This window comes from Garra rufa, chromosome 12, assembly GCF_049309525.1.
Source record: "Garra rufa chromosome 12, GarRuf1.0, whole genome shotgun sequence".
NCBI classification, from domain to species: domain Eukaryota; kingdom Metazoa; phylum Chordata; class Actinopteri; order Cypriniformes; family Cyprinidae; genus Garra; species Garra rufa.
Window position 1 is genome coordinate 23,918,720 of NC_133372.1, and position 26,888 is coordinate 23,945,607.

Genomic DNA, 26,888 nt, shown 5'->3' on the forward strand with positions numbered 1-26,888 from the left:
CTTGCAATTGCGTGTTATAAAGTCAGAATTGCGAGATATTATCTTGCAATTTGCGAGTTTATATCTCACAATTCTAAGAAAAAAGTCCGAATTACGAGTTTGTATCAAGCAATTCTAAGAAAAAAGTCAGAATTGCAAGGTTTATATCTCACAATTCTGAGAAAAAAGTCAGAATTGCATGTTTATATTTCACAGTTCTGATAAAAAATATCTAAATTGCGAGTCTATATCAATTCTGAGAAAAAAGTCTGAATTGCAAGTTTATATCTCACAATTCTGACTTTGAAACTCACATTTGTGAGTTTATATCTTACTATTCTGAGAAAAAAGTCAGAATTGCGAGTTTATATCTCACAATTCTGAGAAAAAAGTCAGAATTACGAGTTTGTATCAAGCAGTTCTAAGAAAAAAGTCAGAATTGCAAGTTTATATTTCACAGTTCTGATAAAAAATATCTAAATTGTGAGTCTATATCTCACAATTCTGAGAAAAATCTGAATTGCAAAATTATATCTCACAATTCTGACTTTGAAACTCACATTTGTAAGTTTATATCTCACAATTCTGAGAAAAAAGTGAATTGCAAGTTTATATCTCACAATTCTGACTTTGAAACTCACATTTGTGAGTTTATATCTCACAATTCTGAGAAAAAAGTGAATTGCAAGTTTATATCTCACAATTCTGACTTTGAAACTCACATTTGTGAGTTTATATCTCACAATTCTGACTTTGAAACTCACATTTGTGAGTTTATATCTCACAATTCTAAGAAAAAAGTCAGAATTGCAAGTTTATATCTCACAATTCTGAGAAAAAAGTCAGAATTGCACGTTTATATCTCACAGTTCTGATAAAAAAAGTCAGAATTGCACGTTTATATCTCACAATTCTGAGAAAAAAAAGTCTGAATTGCAAGTTTATATCTCACAATTCTTAGAAAAAATTCTGAATTGCAAGTTTATATCTCACAATTCTTAGAAAAAATTCTGAATTGCAAGTTTATATCTCACAATTCTGACTTTGAAACTCACATTTGTGAGTTTATATCTCACAATTCTGAGAAGAAAAGTCAGAATTGTGAGTATATATCTTACAATTCTGAGAAAAAAAGTCTGAATTGCAAGCTTATATCTCACAATTCTGTGAAAAAAAAATCTGAATTGCGAGTTTATATCTCACAATTTTGAGAAAAAAAGTCAGAATTGTGAGTTTGTATCATGCAATTCTGAGAAAAAAGAAAGTCAGAATTATGAGATAATAAAGTCACAAATACCTTTTTTTTTTAAAAACTTTTTATTCAGTGGCAGAAACAGGCTTCCATATACATGCACTTCAGATTTAAAGAAAATATTATTTTAACTTGATGGTTACACCACATGATAGTTTAACTTTTACCACATGGTAAATATTTTTTTTTAAATCACATAAAATTAACATTAATACAAAGATTTCTAGTGGTATTTTTAAGAATTTAAATTGGATGCATGTAGTGTATCATTAAAAAGCCTCTTCGGAAAGTAAAGGAAAGATTCCTTCCTCAAATCCATATTTTTACATGAGGGATCACAGGCTCTTAATGAAGCTGAGATTCCAGAATTTCGTTTCAGACCGCCATTAATGACTATGGCCATGCTGTCATATTCATTGCTCGAGGAGGTTCATTGATCACAATTGAATCTGACTGAAACCAAACAGTTTCTTGTGTCATCTGCATATGAATAAAATATACTTCCTCATCAGTGTCACCTTTGAGAAGTAAAAGGCATCTTAATGAGCTGTTACTCTCTACAGCTACACTGGAGAGAGGATGGGATACCAGCTCGTTTCTAATTTACATATTCTTGAATAAGCTCAAATCAAGCTGCTTCTCAACATTGAGATTGACCTTAAGATGTCTGGCAGTGAGCTTTCATGATAGCATATGCCAGAAGAGCAGAGAGCATCACCCCGACTCCTATCATCTGTCAGTCTTCAGCTCTATGCAAAATGAGAGAGGCACATCTGCATATTTATGACTTTCCATCTGATATAGATTCATCGCTGTCTGAGTCTGTATTACATCAATATTTAGAGAGAAATGTGTGTAGAAAATGACCATTTAGAACAAAAGCTCATGTATTTCCATATAGACCTCAGCTACCAGACACATATTCTCTGTTTAGGAATTGAATCTCATTACTTTAAAATCGTTGCTTGCCGTTTATGTTGGTGATATATAAAAGCATCAAAGAAGCATAACAAAACAGCCCAGAGGAAAATTGTGTTGTTCAGAGGTTGCTCTGTCATAAATCAGAATGTGTTCTCAGTTATATTCAAGTAAGAGCTTGTCTCTCTTAAAAATTCCTTAGAAACAAAAGAAGCAATTGTTGCATTATTCATTTAGCCATTCCTATTTATTTTAATGCCAGTTGCTTGGCTGGCACAAACAGCTTCTGATGTAAAGCAACCTGAATGCTGCCATCTAATGCTTCTTTAATCTATAAGTAGCTCAAACCACATTCATCCACTCAGAGGAACTAAAAGGTCGAAAGGTACACAAAATACAATAATAAACGCAGCCGAACCTTGAACCTCTGGTGTTGATTTAGATTGCTGTGAATGAGTTTATGTATGTTGTTTTTATAGTTTTAATTAGAAATTCTTTATTCTATAAGCCCAATGTTGTTTGATGGAGTGAGGCACAGCGCAGCACAGCAGAAGGTTTCAGGTCTTCTCTCTTCAGTGGGGCTCTTGAGACCTTCTCTCTTCATTAGAAGGGGCTGAACAAGTCAGCTGTATTAAACACTCGCTACATGTTTCACTGGGGCTTTAAGTCATCCAGAAAATGCCGGAATGACACTTTTTGCCCTGGTTCTAGTATAGTTCTTCCATTTTAAGTGGGCCAGGGGAATAGGGAACATCATCAAACTTTCCAACTTTACCGTATAATTCATTTGAGTACGGATAAAGTGGAGATAAGAAACAGGGCAATGAATTTAGAAGAGTATTAAGCGAATGTAAAGGAAGAGCAAAGACTGAATGCCTGTCAGATATTCAGCTTGACTTGCTGAGTTTGTGGTTGTTTTGCTGTGGTGGCCGTTTGGCTCCAGATAGAGTAAGATTTGGACTTGCTACTGGAGGTCCGGTGGGAGAGCTGTGCTGCGCCGCCTGACTGAGCTGCCACTCAACACGGGGCACTGGAGTGTGACTGTTTTCTGCTCAGCACAACCAGGCAGCAGAGAAGACACTGAAGCTCTGGTTCAAAAACTAGTGAGCTGCCTCTGTAGACAGCACTCTTGACATGAAGGCTAGTCCAAAAAGTCAGCAACTATCTCTTAATATAGCTTGTTTTGTTCAAAATTGTAGGCAGCATTACAAGTGACCCCGATACTGTGATATTTGCAGTTGAGGTCAAAAGTTTACATACACCTTGCAGAATCTGCAATGTTAATTATTTGACCAAAATAAGAGGGATCATACAAAATACATGTTATTTTTTATTTAGTACTGTCCTGGATAATGTATTTCACATTAAAGTTGTTTACATACAGTCCACAAAAGAAAATAATAGTTGAATTTATAAAAATGACCCTGTTCTTTGTTGTTACCTGATTGATCCATAGCTGTTGTTTTTATTTTTAGTGATAGTTGTTCATGAGTCCATTGTTTGTCCTGGACAGTTAAATTGCCTGCTGTTCTTCATAATTTTTGTGTATAAACACTTTCCAACAATGACTTCATGATTTTGAGATCCATCTTTTCACACTGAGGACAACTGTGGGACTCATATTCAACTATTACAGAAGGTTAAAACACTCACTGATGCTTCAGAAGGAAAAACTATGCATTACGAACTGGGGAGGGGGTGAAAACTTATGAACAGAATTAAGATGTGTACATTTTTCTTATTATGCCTAAATATCTTTCTTCTTTTTTTTTTCATTTAGTACTTCCATTCAGAAGCTACAGAAGATACTTACATGTTTCCCAGAAGACAAAATAAGTTCTATTTACCCTGATCTTCAAATTCCAAAAGTTTACACCTCCAGTTCTTAATGCATTGCGTTTCCTTCTGAAGCATCAGTGAGCATTTGAACCTTCTGTAATAGTTGCATGTGAGTCCCTCAGTTGTTTTCAGAGTGAAAAGATGGATCTCAAAATCATACAGTCATTGTTGGAAAGGGTTCAAATACACAAAAATGCTGAAAAAAAAAAAAGAATTTGTGAGCCCTGAAGGATTTTTTTGAAGAAAAGTGGGCAGTTTAACTGTTAAGGACAAACAAGGGACTCATAAACATCTATCACTAAACAAAAAAAAAAACAACAACAACAACAACAACACACTCACAGCTGTGGATCATTAAGGTAACAGCACAGTATTAAGAATCAAGTGTATGTAAACTTTTGAACAGGGTATTTTTTTTTATAAATTCAACTATTATTTTCTCTTATGGACTATATGTAAAAATATTTTATGTGAAATAGCTTATTCAGGTCAGTACTAAATAAAAATAACATTCATTTTGTATGATCCCTCTTATTTGGGTAAAATAATGTGATTGGGCTAGTTTTGGGCTAGATTAAAGTAGCAATTGGGCAGGTTTTGTTGTGAAATTTGGCAGCCCTGGTTGTAAAAATTACATGATCTAGGACCTTTATTAAGTGCATGCCATTGAAAGGACTTTAAGTCTATCCCTCACAGCCTTGTTTTCAACTGTGTTAAATTCAATATGGTGTCTAACTTAATTAAGGGCTCTAACACATTCCAAATCTGTCACTGAGATTCCATTTCAGTTAGAATGCATAGTAGGCAGCTGCCTACATAAGCAGTAGCCAAAAGGCAGCACACTAGGTTTTGGAAATAGACCAGAGAAAGAGAATTAAATGATAAAATGGTCCTGAGGGATTCAGTTTTATTTATTATATTTATTTCTTTTAGAAACAGCAGCATGAGGCAATACTCCCCCTCTCAACACCATATTATTTTCAATAATACTATAAACTATATTTATAACAACATCAAAAAAGCTATTTTTGTAGCTTTTTTTCATTAAGAGGCAATTTATTATAACAAAACTCTATTGTGAAGGTTTATCCTTAAAGGGATAGTTCACCCAAAAATGAAAATTCTGTCATTAATTACTCACCCTCAGGTCGTTTCAAACTTGTAGGACCTTTGTTCATCTTTGGAACACAAATTAAGATATTTTTGATGAAATCCAAGAGCTTTCTGACCCTTCAACTACCAGGTTCAATGCCCAGAAAGGTAGTATATCAGTGGTTCAAGCTTAATGTTGTGAATACTTTTTGTACACAAAGAAAACAAAAATAACATCTTTATTCAACAATTTCTTCTTTTCAGTGTCAGCCTTCTGAAGCAGGAGCAGGCGTTCTGACATATAGCCTGTATGCGTTGCTCCTCGGTACTCTCATGAACGTGCTTTGAAGACTGACACGGAAGAGAATAAATTGTTGAATAAAGACTATTTTTTTCTTTGCACGAAAAAGTATGTAGTTGGTAGTTGCAATGCTGTCTATGGAGGGTCAGAAAGCTCTTGGATTTAATCAAAAATATTTTAATTTGTCTTGCGAAGATGAACGAAGGTCTTATGGGTTCGGAAGGACATAAGGGTGAGTAATTAATGACAGAATTTTTATTTTGTGTGAACTAACCCTTCAAATAGTCAGTAATATTAGTATTACAAACAGATTTTTTTTTAAAAATGCCTTTAAAATTTCAAACAGTCCTTGAAATGGATTTAGTAAGTCAGTCAAACTGATAGCTTGTGATCAGTGTTGTTTTTGACAACCATCTTAGATTTAGTCTTAGTCTTAGTCTTTTGGACTAAAATGGTTATTAGTTTTAGTCAAATTTTAGTCACTTCTATATGTGATAGTTTTAGTCCAATTTTAGTCGACGAAAAGTCAAGAAGGTTTTAGTCTAGTTTTAGTCGACGAAAAGTCAAAAAGGTTTTAGTCTAGTTTTAGTCGACGAAAAGTCAAAAAGGTTTTAGTCTAGTTTTAGTCAATAAACTGGGGGAAAAGTAGTCTTTTAACAAATTAATGTAGGTCAGTAAGTATTTTGCTGTTGGGTAGTGTCACTTATAAGTTCTGAAAATAGCAGATCTATAGGCTAATTCAACACAATGTGAGCTTCCGGATCGACTATTTTTTTTTACCAATAATTACAATAATGAAGGAATGTTTTAAAACATAAAAGACAAACAAGGATGGAATGCTAAAACGGCTTGCCATACTAGTATGGCAAAGAGCATTTAATGCTAAAACGGCTTGCCATAGCGGCAGGTACTTTTTTTCGGTTTTAATTGGCATGCACAATAAGCAGAAATGTCATGCATTTTAAACGTCTGACGGACCACCCACTAACATTTTCGTCTATTCTCGTCTCGTCAACGAAAACCCTGCTGAAAAAACCAGCATATGCTGGTTAGGTATGTTTTGGTGCTGGGATGCTGGTTTTAGCTGGTATATGCTGGTCCTTTGCTGGTTTATGCTGGTCCCTTGCTGGTTTTTGCTGGTTTATGCTGGTCATGTTGCTGGTTAATGCTGGTCCTTTGCTGGTTTATGCTGGTCCTTGACCAGCAACATGACCAGCATAAACCAGCAAAGGACCAGCATTAACCAGCTAAGGACCAGCATAAACCAGCAAGGGACCAGCATAAACCAGCAAAGGACCAGCATATACCAGCTAAAACCAGCATCCCAGCACCAAAACATACCTAACCAGCATATGCTGGTTTTTTCAGCAGGGAACTCACATGTTTTAGTCATCAACGAGCCATTTTTATCTCGTCATTGTCTCGTTTTCGTCATGGAAAAAAGTGGCGTCAACGAAATGATTTCGTCATCGTCATCGTTGACGAAAACAACACTGCTTGTGATTTATTTTGTCTGTTTCAATAAAAAGATCCAATTTATAAGAGTCATTCTTTAGTGAATCAGACTACACAGATCAAACTGTATGTTGCGTGCTATCATTAAGGACAACTGAATAGAAATAATTCCAGTCTTTGAATAGCTGTGCAAAAAATAAGGCAAATGCTCTTAAATTCCCACACCTTTGCTAGTACTAGTAACATAAATATTACATTTAGGCCTAAACATTTTTTGAGTATATAAAGCGCATACTGAGATTTACAATATGGTTGACTACACTTGCTCACAATTTTGCTGTTGCAGGCAAGATTTATTCAGTAGCATCTGTTCCTGCTATATTGAAGTTGTCTTCAATAAATAGATAAACAAGCCCAGATGCTTCTTCTTACCTGACATTCTGTGCCTCGGATCACTAAAAACCATCATACGCATCTTGTCTTTGTCTTGCCAAGGAAATGATTAATGGTTACTGCACCGTTTTATTTCCGCCCCTCCCCTAAGTAGCCTTGAGAATCCGGTCGCATGTTGAAGGCAATGAATGTAGTTGTATAATGTAAACACGTTAAAGCCTTCCTGATATTGACCAGATGCCCCAACATTAGCCAACACGATCACTTAACGTGTCTCGGATTGTTCATCAGGCCGATTGAATGACGTCATCCCTTCAGGTCCCACATTGAGCTGTTACATTCCAATCAATATGCCTTAATGAAATGCTATAGACCACTGCATGTCATTTGTCTTCAGGATAAAGGGGTATCAATGCCAAACGGGCAACTCACCAAGGTCTAAAACTATGGATAAATGCCAACTCCATCATAGGCCAAGATTTGATTCTGTAGAATCTGACAAATGTTCATCTACAGGTCAGCGTTCCTTTCTTTGTAATACAATTTGGAGGCTCTGACTGTACAATCACAGCCAGGGAGGCACTTTGTATGCAGCTAAACTCCCAGCATGCTCTAAGTCTGCTCACCTGGGGCATGTTGCATTCTTAAAATTTATGCTTTGATTAAATGCAAATAGAAAGATAAACAGATAAACAGGATTTGGCCTGACATTCACTCAAGGTGGTGCTTTGTGAGGCAGATTAGTGTGGCTAATTTCTCTTCTGGTGGAGTTTTAATTGGCGTTCGATTCCAATCAAACTCCTGCCACCCTCCCTAGGGGCACCGTGGCTGTGTACTGTGTCTAAAGGGCATGTGCTGTCTGCTGTGCGATATCAGCTATGATGGCTGCTTTTTCATTATGTTTTAGATTCATATGTTTATTATCCACCTTAATAAGCCTGTGGGCGAGACTTCCGGTTCATAAACTGCTATATGAGAAGAAAAACAATGTGCAGTAAATGGTAAAACTGTTTGCACTACAAAGCAGTGTGCTCATAAATAAGATAATACATCAAAATAATATGGTAAGACAGCCCAATTTGCAATATCAAGCAGCAAAACTAGCTGTTTTGGAAACCAGACCCATAAAATTTACAAATGATCGTGCCCACTCTTAGGGGAAAAATAAGGTGGATAGTCTATATTTATGACAGAGTTGTGCAATTATTCGAAATACACTTTTGCTACTTCATAAAAGCCCACACGTCATGTGCAATTATATAAACTTGCAACTGCAAGTTATAAAGTCAGAATTCCGAGATATAAACTCGCAATTCGGACTTAATAACAGACAATTGAGTTTTTAAGTCAGAATTGTGAGACATGAACTTACAGTTCTGAGAACATATCAGTCTTTTTTCCCCTCAAAATTGGACTTTATATTATATATATTATTTATATTGGACTCTCACAATTCTGACTTTATAACACGCAATTGTGAGAAAAAAAAGCCACAATTATAAGATATAAACTCACAATTGCAAGGAAAAAGTCAGAATTGTGATATATAAACTTCCATTTGTGACAAAAAAAGTCAGAATTGCAAGATATAAGGTCACAATTGCGAGTAAGAAGTCAGAATTGTGATATACAAACCTGCATTTGCGAGAAGTCAGAATTGTGAACTTTTATCTAGCAATTTCGTATTTGAAAGTCAGAATTGCGAGATATAAGCTTTTTCAGAATTGCGGGTTTATATCATGCAATTCTACGAAAAAAAGTCAAATTCGTGCATTTATAGCCCCGCAATTCTGACTTTTTTTTTCTCACAAATGAAAGCTTGTATCTCCCAATTCTGACTTTTTTCATGCAATATTGACTTTTTTCTCAGAATGTATATATCTATAATTGTCAGAATGGAGAAATAAACTTGCAAATTTTACTTTTTTTTTCACAGAATTGCGTAATATAAAGCCGCAATTCCGAGAAATTTTATATCTCGCAATTCTGACTTTATCACACACAATTCGTCACCTTAGAATTATAAGGGTCTATCTGACATTTTTGTCAAAATTGAGTTATTCACATATTCTTATTCTGTGACAACTTATTTACATTATTTGATGTTTCTTTTGTAAGCTATGTACATTTGGGGCCTTTTTTCACAAAACAAAAATGGTCCTATCTACAGAAGTCTATTGAATGCAAAAACTTTAAAGCTCAATATCTCGAAAGTGCTCAGAATGCAGATAGAACCTTATAATTCTAAGGTGACGAATTGCTAGATAAAAGTCCACGATTCTTACTTTTTTCTCGCAAATGCAAGTTTGTATATCGCAATTCAGATTTTTTTTTTCACGCAATTCTGACTTCTAACATAAACTCGCAACCGTGAGTTTATATCTCACAATTCTGACTTTTTCCTCAGAATTCTGAGATCGCAATGGTGAGTTATAATGCACGAATTTGACTTTTTTTTTTAGAAACATATAAACTCAAAATTGCAAGAAAAAAGTCAGAATTGTGTGCTTTTATCTAGCAATTGCATAAAAAAAGAATTGCGAGATACAAACTTGCATTTGTAAGAAAAAAAGTCAATTGCGAGATATATGACTTAATTTCTCAAAATTGTAAGTTTATGTCGGAAGTCAGAATTGCGTGAAGAAAAGTCAGAAGATGCAAGATATAAACACACAATTGCGAGGAAAAGGTCAGAGTTGCGAGATACAAGCTTGCATTTGTGAGAAAAAAAGTCAGAATTGCGAGATATAAACTCAAAATTGCAAGGAAAAGTCAGAATTGCAATATACAAACAATAAATAATAAATGCAATAAATAAACATTCTCGGAATTGCAGGTTTATGTCATGCAATTCTGACTTAATTTCTCACAATTGCGTGGTTATATCTCACAATTCTGACTGTATAACTCACAATTGCAATCTCACAATTCTGAAAAAAAGAATTGCAAGATACAAACTTGCATTTGCGAGAAAAAAAAGTCAGAATTGCAAGATATAAACTCAAAATTGTGAGGAAATTTTTTAATTGCGATATACAAACTTGAATTTGCAAGATATATGACTTTATTTCTCAGAATTGTACGTTTATGACGGAAGTCAGAAAGATGCAAGATATAAACTCACAATTGCGGGAAAAAGGTCAGAGTTGCGAGATCTAGTCAGAATTGCAATATACAAACTTGCTTTTGCGAGAAAAAAGTCAGAATTGCAAGATATAAACTCAAAATTGTGAGGAAAAAAATTTAATTGCGATATACAAACTTGAATTTGCGACAAAAAAAGTCCGAATTATGAACTTTTATTTCACAATTGCGTGTTATAAAGTAATAAAGTCATATAAAGTCATGCATGATATTTCTCTGAATTGCGGGTTTGTATTGCGCAATTCTTCAGAAAAAGTGAGATTTATAGTTTATAGTTATATCTCACAATTCTGACTGTATAACTCGCAATTGTGAGTTTATATCATGCAGTTCTGACTTAATTTCTCAGAATTGCGAGTTTATATCTCACAATTTCGACTTAACTCGCAATTGTGATTTCACAATTCTGAGTAAAAAGGCATAATGTGTAAAAAAAGAAAGTCAAAATTGTGAGATACAAACTTTTTGTCTCACAGTTCTGACTATATTTCTCGCAGTTGTGAGATTATATCATGCAATTCTGAGAAAAAAGGTCAGAAAGATATAAACTCGCAATTCAGACTTTTTTTCTCAGAATTGCATGATATAAACTCACAATTGTGAGAAATAAAGTTTATTTAATCTATATCTTCTGAGAAAAAATATCAGAAGTTTATATCTCGCAATTCAGAATCGTGAGATGAAAAGACGCAATAACCTTTTAAAAAATGTTATTCAGTGCTGGAAATGGGCTTCTATAGTGCAGCTATTAAAGCAACAACAGTTAATATTCCTTCTGCCTTGTGATTTAATTTTAATCAAACAACAAAATACAAAGAGAAAATTACTCACTGCTCTTGACTGAAGGACTTTTGTAGCTTCAGTATGAAACAAAGCAAGTTTAATTGTTTAATTGTTAATAGTCTATGCTGTTTATTTTACATTCTTTTATTACATTTTTGTAGTAGGCTGTTAGCTGAATACTTCAGTCTTACATAAAAAAAAAAAAAACTTAAAGCACTGTTTGTTTCATTTGTATAATTTTTCATTTGACCTTATTGTATTACTGACTGTTTTTTTTTATTTTTGGAATAATTTTTGAGGCCTTTTATTTTTACCTAAGTTACAGTGCTGTGGTATTGAGTATTGAGAGATTTTGCTGGTGTCTAAAATGTATGTCATAGCAAAAAAATATATGTTTGATATATATTGTGATCTTTAAATTAATCACTCATATAAAGTGATATATTTGCTCATATGACAATATATACCAAAATAAGCCTGATTATGATTGTTGCCATAATCGAGTAGCCCTAATTTATGCTAATATTCTCAATAGGCATAATTCAGGTCACCGACAATATGACAATATTGTCTGAGCAGTGCATTGGAAGCATAAATAAAGGCGTATAATTAGCCGCTTCCTCATTTGGTACCTCAAGCAACAACTTTTGTTTGTGTGCTTGTCACAGTTTTATTTGCCAGTTACACTTTATTTATAGGAATTTTAGTAGCTACAGGAATTCAATTTCCTTTCTCTTATCGGAACACCTTTTTCCTCTGAGGCTTTTGAGAAGCTGCGCTGGAAACCACACTCTGTGTTTTAAAGCTGATGTGTGTGAAGCTTAATAATTAAAATGTTTATGAATAATTCATTCTGGATCCCTTTGTGCGAGCACTCCTCTAGCTGTGCAAGTTTCTATATTTAACATCGGCGTCACTTTTTCTCTCTCTCCTTCTCGCCGCCTTTCCTTGCAAAGCTCAACACCTTTGGGTTTTCATCTTGACACTGTTTAACACAGGAGGTTTCTTCTTTATTTTTGTCACAGAAATCCCTTTTCAAATGGATGTTTTGAAGCCTGCACTAAGCAGAAACCAGAATTTAGTTTTTCCATAATTTTAACACAATAGAAGATATTTTGAAAAACGTTGGGGTCCAGATAATATGGGACCAATTGACTTTCATTATATGAAAAAAGGTTCAATTTAGAGTTGGGCATGAGTTTGTAAAGTAATTCAAATCAGTACATGCTCTGACATGTTCAGTAACTTGTTCATTTCGTAGGGTGTTCATGATTCCGATTGATACCTTGTGAATTTGTCTTTTTGACTGATTCCTTAAAAGAACGAGCTCAAAAGATATATCACCTAATGAATCAGACTGTAATGAAAAGAAACGGCAAGCAGAGTTGTCTTTATTTTATTTCGCAGTTCCAGCTCTTTTCATCTCTCCTTACATTTGATTCTGACTGAAAGCAATTGAAGTAAAATATAATTTCTTTTACCGTGACATTGTAGAAACAGTGGAAGCTGTGAATAGCAGTGCAGGAATCACTTGAATAGGTTAAGAAAACACATTATATGCCTCATGTGTAATATAAAAAGTATTGTCTGAAACGTTAGCTTTAAATTTGATATATTAAATTGAAGGTTATTTTTAATTCACAATGATTTATTGCCTCTTTCATGTTCTAAAAGTAGAGCAAGAGAGAGAGAGAAAGAGAAAAGGGGGTTGGTGAGGGAGGAGCAGGTTTGGGAAAGCTAGATCAACCCATAGCGAAACTTAAAACAGAAGAAAGGAACCGAGTGGCAGGGTGAAAGAGCTCACTGCTCCTGTTTTGAAGACAGCACAGTGGGCTGGCATCGCTACGGAAACGGATGCGTGATCATGATGCTGATGACCAGCTGTGTGCGAGTGCATTGAGGGACAAACTGTTGTTTTTAGTCTCATATGTGATCAGTTATACATGAACAAACACATGAAATTCGTGTCAATTAGTCCTACGACTTTGAATGAGCCTTATGCTGCGTCCCAATGGACTACTACACCCTTAAAGGAGTAGTTCACTTCCAGAACAAAAATGTACAGATAATGTACTCACCCCCTTGTCATCCATGTCTTTCTTTCCTCAGTCATAAAGAAATTGTTTTTTGAGGAAAACATTTCAGGATTTCTCTCCATATAATGGACTTCTATGGTGCCCCCGAGTTTGAACTTCCAAAATGCAGTTTAAATGCAGCTTCAAAGGGCTCTAAATGATCCCAGCTGAGGAAGAAGGGTCTTATCTAGCGAAACGATTGGTTATTTTCTATTAAAAAAAGTTTTTAATACTTTTTAACCACAAACGTTAGTCTTGTCTAGCTCTGCGTGAACTTTGTGTATTCTGGTTCATGACAGTTAGGGTATGTCGAAAAACTCCAACTTCAAAAGAAGGTCAAACAGCCTTTACAAAAAAAAAAAAAAAGAATAAAAGAAAGCAATGTAGGATGATTTTGAAGTTGGAGGAGAAAATCAGATGGAAGTTTTTCGACATACCCTAACCAGAATACACAAAGTTCACGCAGAGCTAGACAAGATGAGTGTTTGAGGTTAAAGTATAAATTTTACTTTTTTATTTTTATTTTTTTAAATAACTGATCATTTTGCTAGATAAGACCCTTATTTCTCAGCCGGGACTGTTTAGAGACCTTTGAAGTTGCATTTAAACTGCATTCTGTATGGAGAGAAATCCTAAAATGTTTTCCTCAAAAAACGAAATTACTACGACTGAAGAAAGAAAGACATGAACATCTTGGATGATAAGAGGGGAGTACATGATCCGTACATTTTTGTTCTGGAAGTGAACTACTCCTTTAAAGTACGTACTCTTTCGGTGAAGAAAAAATACACACTTTTGAGTGTGTAGTAGAAGAGTAGGCAAGCTTTGGGACATACCACCATGTCACACAATTGCGTCTTTAACGGACGCTCTGTCGCATCGATACACGCACCCTGTCACTGTCAACTGGCCTGTCAGTTATCTTGTTAACATCCTCCACATTTCATTTCATTTAACTTCCTTAAGAAGAAAGGAGAAAAGACGTAGCACATTGATCTGCCAGTCCTGGGTCTTTCATGCCGAAAATTCTGCTCATATTTTCTGCAAAATGCATTTAGAAAGTTAATAACCAAGCAGATGTTTATAAAAGGTTGCATTGCTGTTGCAGATAAAATATAAAACATAACATTAAATAAACATTTTGTTACCAGGTTAAATGTTGATGATTAGTCATTTTCTAAACATATACCTAAAAGTAGCTTGCGCACATCCGCCATGTTTGTAGTTTTTGGCAATATTAGCCATTGGAGAGTGCACAGATCCACACTTCAAAAATCGACCTGAAATATTAGACCATTTGGGGACTTTTAGCATACTCTTTTCAGCCTACTATGCTTTGGGACACTTATTGTAATCTCACATACTATTTATAGATGGATAGTATGAACATTGGGACAGAGGTGTGTCAACCAACTATTTGCCAACTTGTGATAAACTGATTGTGAATAAAAATGCAATTCCAGTTTTAAAGAACAGCCATTTTTAGTGGTGATTAGACACTTGTGCACCTATATGCTTACTTTAACCACAAATAAAATAAAACACATGCACTATTCCATCTACTTAGTAGAAAAGCCTGTTTCCACCACTGAATAAAAAAAAAGGTAATTGCGACTTTTTATCTTACAATTTGACCTTTTTTCCTGCAAATTGTGAGCTTACATTCCGAGAGCATTTCAGTTTTTTCCCTCAAAATTGGACTTCATAACTTTCAATTATGAGTTTGTATCTCACAATTCTGAGAAATTGCAAGATACAAACTTGCATTTGCGAGGAAAAAAGTTGGAATTGTGTGGTTTTATCTCACAATTCTGAGAAAAAAGTCAAAATTTTAAGAAAAAAACGCAGTTGTGAGTTATAAAGTCGGATTGTGAGATGAAAAGTCAGAATTGTGAGATATAAACTCACAATTGCGAGAAAAAAAGTCAGAATTGTGGTTGTTTACCTTTTTATCTATATAACTTGAAATTGTAAATTTATCATGCAATTCTGACTTCATAACTCGCAATTGCAAGTTTATATCACACAATTCATGACTTTATAACTTGAAATTATGAGTTTGTATCTCACAATTCTGAGAAAAAAGTCGCATTTGCGAGAAAAAGTCAGAATTAAACGTTTTTATGTCGTGATTCTGACTTTATTTCTCGCAATTGTGAATTTATATCACACAATTCTGACTTTATAACTTGCTACTGTGAGTTTATATCATGCAATTCTGACTTTATAACTTACAATTCTAACTTTTTTCTCAGAATTGTGTGAAAAAAAGTCAGAATTGTGTTATATAAATTTGCAGTTGTGAGTTATAAAGTCAGAATTGTGAGATGAAAAGTTAGAATTTTTTGTAAAATTTTTATCTATATAACTCGCAATTGTGAATTTATATCACGCATTTCTGGCTTTTTTTCTCACAATTCTGAGAAAAAAGTCAGATTTGTGAGGAAAAAAAGACAGAATTGCATGATATAAATTTGCTATTGTGAGTTATAAAGTCAGAATTGCATGATATAAACAAGCAATTGCAAGAAAAAAGTCAGAATTGCAAGATACAAACTTTTTTTCATTTGTGAGGAAAAAAGTTGGAATTGTGTGGTTTTATCTCAGTACTGAAAGTAGAAAAAGAAAAAAAGTCAAAATTTTAAGAAAAAAAGTCAGAATTGAGAGATAAAACTTCAGAGTTGCAAGATATAAACTCACAATTGTGAGAAAAAAAGTCAGAATTGGGATCTTTTATCTTTTTTATCTTTATAACTCGCAAATGTGAATTTATATCACACAATTCTGACTTTTTTCTCACAATTGCGAGTTTGTATCATGCAATTCGGACTAAACTCACAATTGCGAGAAAAAAGAATTGCAAGATACAATCTCGCATTTGCGAGAAAGTTGGAATTTCGTGGTTTTATCTCACAATTTGTGAGATACAAACTCATAATTGCAAGTTATTAAGTCAAATTCTAAGGGGGAAAAAAGTCAGAATTGCGTGATATGAACTCTCATTTGCGAGAAAAAAGTCAGAATTGCAAGAAACAAACTGACATTTGCGAGAAAAAAGTTGGAATTGTGCGTTTTTATCTCACAATTCTGACTTTATAGCTCTAAATTGCTAGTTTATATCTCACAATTCTGAGAAAAAAGTCAGAATTGCAAGATATAAACTTGCAATTGCAAGAAAAAAGTCAGAAGTTTTTATTTCGTACATCTGACTTTCTCATATATGTGAATTTACATCACGCAATTCTGACTTTATAGCTTGCAATTGTCTTTTAAAGCTGCTTTGAAACAATTTGTATTGTAAAAAGTGCTATACAAATTAATTTGACCTGGCTAATGAATGATATCTAATCTGAAATAAATTACACTGAATTGAATGTTTACTATAAATGTTCTATAGGCTTAACTCTCAATGGTGGCTAGTTGTCCTTATCTGCTCTTTTGTGCTGTAGAAATGTTACACTTATCACAGTCAGACTGAATCAAACACAAAAAGGCCAATCCTCTGTACTGCAGACATCCATGATGTTTTCCTCAGATCCCAGTGATCTGTGGACCCCTATCGATCCAGCAACTGCCCACAGGGAGCTACAACTGAGACGGCTAAGAGCCACCTGGATAAAAGCACACATAAAACACCTCCGTAAAATGCATGTGGATTAATAAACAACGAACTTGACATAATAGCGTACATACCATTATGCAAATGTTCGCCCAAGCATATGTATGCTCTGCATAGTTGGCTTTTTTTGCAACTGCTGGAAATTGAACAGAGGATTTTAAAAACGGCTGTATTTTGAATTCAACAGTCACTCTCAAAAGGCAATTTGCAGCAATCGCTGGTTTTACAAATGTAATCGACACAATCGACTGCACTCTTATTGCAATAAAAGCACCAGTGGAGAATGAATTTGCTTTCAAAGACAGAAGGCACTTTCATTCTATCAGTGTTCAAGTAATCTCACCAATGCAGATGTGCGGTCGCCTGAGCCAATGCATCATTTTATCTTACAATAATGTTAGCAACCCATCTCTACATTTAAATTCTATGTGATGACTGGATGAGAACGTCTAGTAAAACAAATTTTACAGAGGGTGTGTTGTGGGATCTATTCAGAATTATTTGCTCACTATTTAGTTTTACATGTAAGAAGTTATTTAGCAAAATGTTAAGCACCAAAATAATGAAACACCTTATATATAAGATCCAAAAACCATAAAAAATTGTCTATATGACATAAGCACTGTCTCTTTAAATGTATAAGTAAATATATACACTACCAGTCAAAAGTTTTTGAACAGAAAGATTTTTAATGTTGATACAAAGCAAAAACAGTCAAATTTAGAAATGTTTTTACTATTTAAAATAACCCTCTATCATTCAAAAACTTGGAGTCAGTGTATGTGTGTGTGTGTGTGTGTATATATATATATATATATATATATATATATATATATATATATATATATATATTAGGGAAAGAAATTATAGAAATTAATACTTTTTTTTTTTAGCAAGTATGCTTTAAATACCTGAAAAAAATCTACTCAGCTATTTTTAACATAATAATATAATAATCACAATCATAATAAATGTTTTTTTGTGCATCAAATCAGAATATGAGAATTATCTCTGAAGGATCATGTGACTGGAGTAATGATGCTAAAAATTCAGCTTTGAAATCACAGGAATAAATTACATTTTAAAAATATATTCAAAATGAAGACAGTTATTTTAAATTGTATATATTAGAAACATATATGTTTAAAAATATTTCTTAATTTTACTGCTTTTCAAAGAAACCTGGAAAAAAATTTTACTCAGCTGTTTTTGACATAATAATAATAATAATAATAATAATAATTGTTTTTTGAGCATCAAATCAGAATATGAGAATTATTTCTGTAGGATCATGTGACTGGAGTAATGATGCCAAAAATTCAGCTTTAAATCACAGGAATAAATTAAATTTTAAAATATTTCCAAATAGAAAACAGTTATTTTATATAGTAAAAAAATATTTCTAAATTTTACTGTTCTTGCTATCTTTGGATCAAATAAATGCAGGCTTGGTAAGCAGAAGAAACGTCTTTAAAAAACATTAAATATCTTACTGTTCAAAAACTTTTGACTGGTAGTGTATATATATATATATATATATATATATATATATATATATATTCAAATAATTGAAAAAAGAGACACTAAAAAGTTAAATCAGTCATTTTAAATGCTACAAGTAAATTCAGGCAACAAAAATTACAATTTGCAGGTTGATATAAACACATAATATCTCAGGGTCATAAAAACAGGTTTACAGTATAATTAGAAAAATTATTAAATTAATAATCAAATAGTCAAATTATATTAATTTTGAGATTTGCTTAACATTGCCAAAGTGGCAAACATGCAAAATTGCTATAAATATCCAATTCATCTAATATTGACCAACAGTGATATATACAAAATATTTAATATTGGCAGACAATCAATATGGTACTGTTGTGTGTGTGTGTGTGTGTGTGTGTGTGTGTGTGTGTGTCAGGAACAGACATTAAACTAAAATTCATTCACTAAAATTCTTCATCAGAGAATTTGTTTTAAAAATATGTTTTGTTTTTGTCTTTTTCAATATAGTTTTGTGAATTGATAGTAAGGAGCCACACTCTGTATTACGTGTAATATATCATAAAGAGAGGCAGGTCCCAGAACAGAGTGATCATGTATAGCAGTTATTACTGTCATCAAACTGACAGGCAGAACGTAACGGCTGTCTGTTTTAATCTAGACAGCATCTTCTGATTCTCAGGACGATATCAAGAACGCCTTATATTTGCCATGCACAGAAACAGCCGTATTTCCACTCAATTTCAGCATCTGATTTCATTTTGTTCTTACATAATGTTTTCCTTCTGTCATAACAGGCGACAATTGGAATCGACTTCCTGTCAAAAACCATGTATTTGGAGGACAGAACGGTAAGCAGTCTAGCATGTTCTAATACAGCACTAAATCAATTGCACTCCTCTGTTTTCTATTCCATGTCAAAAGAGAAGTTTTAATGAAACCATATTGAATCTCCAAAGCTTTTTTATTATACCAGCTGGATTTCTGACAGTTTTAGTATGTGGCTGGAAGCTCGTGTATCAAGAAAATAGATCGTATCCTCCAGAGATGGAGTTTATAACCCAGAAATGATTCTATGACCTTCAGCGAAGCAGTTTGGTGTGGTTTTATAAGGTCATATTGATCCAGCTCCTACCTTGGCTCTGCATGTGTTTACGTAATTGTGTCTATATGTGTGTTTGAGAGGCTGAATAATTTGACTGTTCAGTTGGGGGTCTCTGACTTGCAGGTTCGGTTGCAGTTGTGGGACACGGCAGGCCAGGAACGTTTCAGGAGCCTCATTCCGAGCTATATAAGAGACTCCACCGTAGCTGTGGTCGTCTATGATATCACAAGTGAGTGTAACACACACACTTTAATAATCAAACCTCGTTTAGCTCTGAAAAAATGTGATCAGTGATGATTTTTTTTATCAGTTTAAGTGTGTTACAGGTTAACACTATAACCAGATAGATTCAACCCACAGCTGTAGGTTATTTTTCACAATAAAAAGATGACAGTTTTATTGTTCTGTAAGCCCCACTGTGACTTTTAGAGACTGAGTTAGTGATGCACAGGGCTTTGTTGGTATAACCAGGAACACAAAGCTTGATTTTATAGGTAAAGCAGCCAAAGTCAGTTTCACCTTGAAGCAGAGGCAGGTTCACTGATGTCAGGCTGCACATGAGCAGGCATAAATGCTATAATAAAACCTTACTTTATTAGACAGTTGAATGTTTCAATAATATGACAATAGTACCCAGTGGTGCACAATAGCTGCTATATATTTATTGCATTTTGTAAAGGTAAGAAACCATATAAATTTAATTTAAAACAAAAAATGTTTTAATAAAAAATAAATAAATACAAATGTTTAAAACCCTCTTTTGTTTACCCTCCAAACAAAATATTATTGAAAATAGTGATGATATATTAACACAAATTATAAATCTGTTAGGGATGTTGATTAGTAAAAAAATAAATAAATAATACTGATTATAATAATCTAATTAACTAATGAACTTAACATAAAATTGTCATCATAAATTCTATTGATTAGTTAAAAATAAATAAATAAATACCTGATTAATTGCACAGGTTTCTCTAGTCAACCTCATTTAACATTAAAATGTCATCGTAAATTCTATTTTTTTTATATTACCCTCCAACCAAAGTATTAATGGAAATAGTGATGATATTATCAACACAAATTATAAATCTGTTAGGGCTGTTGATTAGTAAACAATAACAAACATACAAACAGACAAATACAACCAAAATATTAATGGAAATAGTGATGATATTTTTAACACAAATTATTATTCAGTTAGGGCTGTTGATTAGTTATGAATAAAAAAATAAATAATTGCACTTTGATTGGTTTCTCTATGTAATGCCAAGCCAGCGGAGGGAGCCCTTACCCATGAACTGACTGTTGCAGCTCCCTCTGCTGCCTCGTTGGTAACTTCCTGTTTGGTGGCCATTTAAGCAGGGCCTAAACCAAACAGGCTTCGCGAAGTATTGTTTTGCTGTGCGGACTCTAGTAAGCGTTTCTCTTGTTTCATTGCCCTGTTTTGTTATTTTCACGGTTTGGTTTCTTGTCATAGTTTTGCCATTGTTTTGTTCTGTTTCCTTGCCATAGTTTTTGCCTTGTTTCATTGCCTTGTTTATTTGTTACTTTTCGGTCTGCCCTCTCTGGTTTTTGGACTCTGCCTGTGTTTACTGGATTACGCTTTTGTCTTGCCCTGGATATTACTGTTTGCCGGTGTTTGACCTTGCCTGTCTTGACAACGATCTGTTTAATAAAGCTCGCATCTGGATCTACCACGCTGTCGTCGAGTCCTGTGTTACACTCTAATTATCTGCACTTAACTTTAAAAAAAGTCATCATAAATTCTAATAAAAATGTTTAAAATAATTTACCCTGTAACCGAAGTGTTAATGGAAATAGTAATGATATCAACATAAATTATAAATCTGTTAGGGCTGTTGATTAGTACAAAAATAATAATAATACTCATTATAATAAAATAATTAACTAATTAACTTAACATAAAAATTTCATCAAATTATGTTGATTAGTTAAAAATGAATAAATAAATACCTGATTAATTGCACAGGTTTCTCTAGTCAACCTTAACATTCAAATTTCATCATAAATTCTATTTTATTTATTTTTTACCCTCCAACCAAAGTATTAATGGAAATAGTGATGATATTATTAACAAATTATAAATCTGTTAGGGCTGTTGATTAGTTAGTTATAAATAAATAAATGAATAAATAAATAAATGGATTGGTTTCTGTTATTAACTGCTCTTAACATTATAATGTCATCATAAATTCTTTTTTTTTTTATAATTTACCCTCCAACCAAAGTATTAATGGAAATAGTGATGATATTATCAACACAAATCTGTTAGGGCTATTGATGAGTTAAAAATAAATAAATAAATAATTGCACTTTAACTGGTTTCTCTAATTACCATGTTACAATAAATTAGTTTAAAAAATAATAATTTACCCTCTAACCAAAGTGTTAATAGAAAAATTAATGATATTATCAACACAGATTATAAATCTGTTAGGGCTGTTGATTAGTTAGTTAGTTAGTTAGTTAAAAATAAATAAATAAATGTACAGGTTTCTCTTATTAACTGCTCTTAAAATTAAAATGTCATCATAAATTTAATTTTTTTTTTTTTTTCAAAATAATTTACCCTCCAACCAAAGTATTAATGGAAATAGTGATAGTATTATCAACACAAATTATAAATCTGTTAGGGCTATTGATTAGTTAAAAATAAATAAATAAATAAATAAATAAATAAATAAATAAATGCACTTTAATTGTTTACCATGACATTACCATGTCACAATAAATTCATTAAAAGAAAATTATTTACCCTCTAACCAAAGTGTTCATAAAAAAAAATCTGTTAGGGCTGTTGATTAGTTAGTTAGTTAGTTAGTTAGTTAGTTAGTTAGTTAAAAATAAATAAATGAATAAATAAATAAATGTACAGGTTTCTCTTATTAACTGCTCTTAACATTAAAATGTCATCATAAATTCTATTTTTTTTTTAAAGGGGCTATATGCAACTTTTTCCCAAAAATAAACGTAACAATAGCCTTTTTATTTGACCATTTATGACTCAAACATCTCCTGATGAGCATACTGACACCTTGTCAGCTCACAGTGGGTGCACCTATAAGCCTGTATCCTATTTTTCCTATTTTCTGTCGGGTCGGATTTTTTGTGCGCTGTCTGCGGATGTGACGTCAAGCGCGTTCATGTTAAACGTTTCAGATCACTCTGCCACCACCGCTAGTCAGCAATTAGCCTATTATTGCAAACAAACTTAGTTTCTCAAACAATATATGTATTTGACTGTTCTTACCTCTGTAAACATAATGTTGACTTCTTTGCAGCGGATGACTTGTGAAGTTTGCACGTACGAGCGCGCGCTGCGAGAGCGAGCAGAAAGGAAGAGCAGTTCCGTTTTTTGGCCACAGGTGTCAGTCGCGAGTTTAAATTTCAGAAAATTGCATATAGCCCCTTTAATAATTTACCCTTCAACCAAAGTATTAATGGAAATAGTGATGATATAATCAACACAAATTATAAATCTGTTTAGTGCTGTTAGTTAACAATAAATAAATAATTGAACTTTACTTGGTGTCTCTAATTATCTGCGCTTAACATTAAAATGTCAGCAAAAATTTGTAAAAAAAATGTTTAAAATAATTTAACCTCCAACCAAAGTATTAATGGAAATAGTAATGATATTATCAACATAGCTTATAAATCTGTTAGGGCTGTTGATTAGTTAGTTAGTCAGTTATAAATAAATAAATGTACAGATTTCTCTTATTAACTGCTATTAACATTAAAATGTCATCATAAATTATATTTATTTATTTTTTTTTATTTTTTTTATTTACCCTCCAACTAGGGCTGGGCGGTATGACGGGATATATTGTTACCGCGGAATGAAATGTGTACCGTAAAATAATTTTTTATTCCGTGTATACCGCGAAATGTAAATAAGTGGGCGTGGCCAACGCACGTGCAGCACGCCTGAGACTGGTCAAACCGTTGAATGCAAGACTGAAGGATACGCTGAGAGGTTGTAAAAACATGGAAAATGAGAAACCTTAAAGTGTTTACATATTTATATTTTCATATTTAAGTTTTCTTTTCCTGTTATTTACTTGAGATATATTTTATATCTGTGAGATGTTACTTGAGAAAAGTTTACAATAATAAGTTCTGTCCACATCAAGCTGTGAAATGTGACATACAGTGGAATTGTTGTTCATATAAAGTCATATTTTGTTTACTGTATAAGGTTAAAAATAAAATACAAAATAATCAAATAAGATCAAGTCCTTTTCTTTTCTTAAATATTCAAGCTTATTTATTATATAAAGCCCTTTTGTACATTTTCTGGAATAACTACCTATATAAAAAAACTATATCGTGAAAGATATCGTTACCGTGAAATAAAATTTCTCATACCGTTTAATAAAATTTTTGCCATACCGCCCAGCCCTACCTCCAACTAAAGTATATTATGAACACAAATTATGAATCTGTTAGTGCTGTTGCTAAATACATTAATTAATAACTGATTGATTAATAACTGATTGTTTCTCGAATCAGCTGCACTTAACAATAAAATGTCATCATAAATTATATTTAAAAAATGTTTAAAATAATTTACCCTCCAGCCAAAGTATTAATGGAAATAGTGATGATATTATCAACACAAATTGTAACTCTGTTAGGGCTGTTGACTTGTTAAAAATACATAAATAAATACATTCATGAATACATTTTCATGTTTCTCAAATTAACTGCTCTTAACATTCAAATGTCATCATAAATTCAAATTTTTTTTCATAATTTACCCTCCAGTATTACTGAGTAGTAGTGATGATTTTTTTACTCCAAATGATTAATATATGGCTGTTGATTAGTAAAAAAAAAAAACATAAATAACTGATTAATTGAACAGGTTTCTCTAATCAACTACACTTGACATGAACATGTAATAAAAATTAACATTTAAAATTTTAATTGATTTTTTTTTTTTTTTAATAATTTACCATCCAACCGAAGTATTAATGGAAATAGTGATGCTATTATCAACACAAATTATAAATCTGTTATGGCTCTTGAATATTAATAAGTTTTTCTCTAATTAACTGCACTTAACATTAAAATGTCATCAGAAATTCTAATACATTTTTTTATATATAATTTACCATCCAGCCACAGTATTAATTGAAAGAGTGATGATAATATCAACAAAAATTATAAATCTGTTAGAGCTGTTGATTAGTTAAAAAAAAATTAATAAATTAACTGTGCTTAACAAATAAAATATAAATATATGTATATATAATATCCAGATTAATGTGGAAACAACATAAAGATAGTATTTCAAATACTTAATATTTGAAACATTTGTTTAATTGAATATTTTTACTAAGTACTATGAATAAAGATTAGTATACTGATACTGATGCCTTTATTAAAAAAATCTCCAATTTCTGGGTGTAAAAGTAGTAATTATAGCAATTCACCATTACACTGTAATGCAGTTAACCAGTCTAAACTGCAAATTGTTTTTCATTTACATTTTATTAACAATTATGGAACAATAAAAATATTATAACAACTTTTAATTAAGGTGAACTTAAAACTATACTTAACAATATTCAGCTGGGAACACATGGACCATCCTCAATCGACTACTTTCTTGCTAGTGGTGCATGAATACTTTAAACGGCCAATATTAATAGCAAAATCTGAAATCTAGATTATTTTTGTGTTTGCCCTGCAAAGTAGTTACCACCCTCTGTCTCTGTTTTTCTCTATAAAGACGTGAATTCATTCCAGCAAACTTCCAAATGGATCGATGATGTGAGAACGGAGAGAGGAAGTGATGTCATCATTATGCTGGTGGGCAATAAAACAGATCTGGCAGATAAGAGGTGAGTTGTCTCTCTCTCAATCTTTCTCACACGCTTTTATTATTAAGCAGCTTAACAGGGCTGTTTCACTCACCAGAGTGTGAATTGATGCTGACAGTTTCATTAAAGAGATTCTCTAGAAAACAAAAAGGAAGCCTTTTCTCACTTAAGTCTTCTGGGAATAAAAGACGACAGATAATTTGAGAACAAACCCTATATTTGTGTGAAAGATAAGAGGTAGAGAAAGCAATACAAAAATAACACATTGTTTAGAGAAGGCTTGGCCTAAAATGACAGTGTTGGAAAGTAACTAGGTCAAACTAGTGATGCTTAAGGACACTAACTAGTATTAACTAAGTTTTAAAATAACAAGCTACTTTTGTCCTTAACCTGTTACAATGTAAATGCAAAATGCTACATTTACCTGACCTCATGACGAAAACGTACCTGTGGGTCTTTTTTTCGCAAGATGTGAAATACGTACTAATAAGTACAGTGCCCTCCACTAATATTGGCACCCTTAGTAAATATGAGCAAAGGTGACTGTGAAAATAAATCTGCATTGTTTATCCTTTAGATCTTTCATTCGAAAAATTCACAAAATTCTAACCTTTCATTGAAGTAAAACGATAGAAAATGGGGGGGGGGGGGATCTCATAAAATAAATGTTTTTCTCTAGTTCACGCTGGCCACAATTATTGGCACCCCTAAAAAAAAAATTTCTAAAATATCTCTTAAAAGTATATTACCATTAATATTCAAAAATGTTTAGCACACCAGGGTGGCTAGGAGTATAAAATTGTCCAGTCATGACTTTCTGTTCCACAGGATTATAAATATGAGGAACACAAAAGCCAAATTCCTTTAATCATCCATCACAAGAAGTAAAACCAAAGAATGCAGTTCTGATGTGCAGAACAAGTTTGTTGAGCTTCACAAAATAGAAAGTGGCTGTAAGAAAAGAGCTAAAGCATTGAAAATCCCCATTCCCACCATCAGGGCAATAATTAAGAAGTTCCAATCAACTAAAGATGTTACAAATATGCCTAGAAGAGGACGTGTGTCTATATCATCCTAATGCATGATAAGGAGGAGAGTTTGATTGGCCAAAGACTCTCCAAGGATCACAGTTGGAGAATTGCAGAGAATTGTTGAGTCTTAGGGTCAGAAAGCCTAAAATAAAATGATCAAACAGCCCCTAAATCACCACATGTTGTTCCAGTTCCCTGACCTGAACCCTGTATAAAACTGAAGAGAAGAAGCACCAACATGAAGCTGGGAAGAGAGAGATTCTTGAGAATCTAGAGAGATTCTGTTCGAAGGAATGGCCTCTGATCTCTTGTCAGGTGTTCTCCAAACTCATTAGACATTGTTGGAGAAAACACAGAACTGTTATCTTGGGAAAAGGATGTTGCAATAATTGAGTGCCAATAATAGTGGCCAACGTGAACTAGAGAAAAACATTTATTTCATAATGAGATTTCACCCCTAGGTTTTATTGTTTTACTTCAATGACAGGTTAGAATTTTGTGAATTGTTTTGAATAAAAGATCAAAAGGATAAATTATGCAG

At 33.0% G+C, this 26,888-nt stretch overlaps 1 pseudogene; it reads left to right on the plus strand.

The window, feature by feature from the left end:
* Positions 1–26,888, plus strand: part of LOC141347530 (ras-related protein Rab-6B-like) — a 60,790-nt pseudogene that overhangs the window by 1,216 nt on the left and 32,686 nt on the right.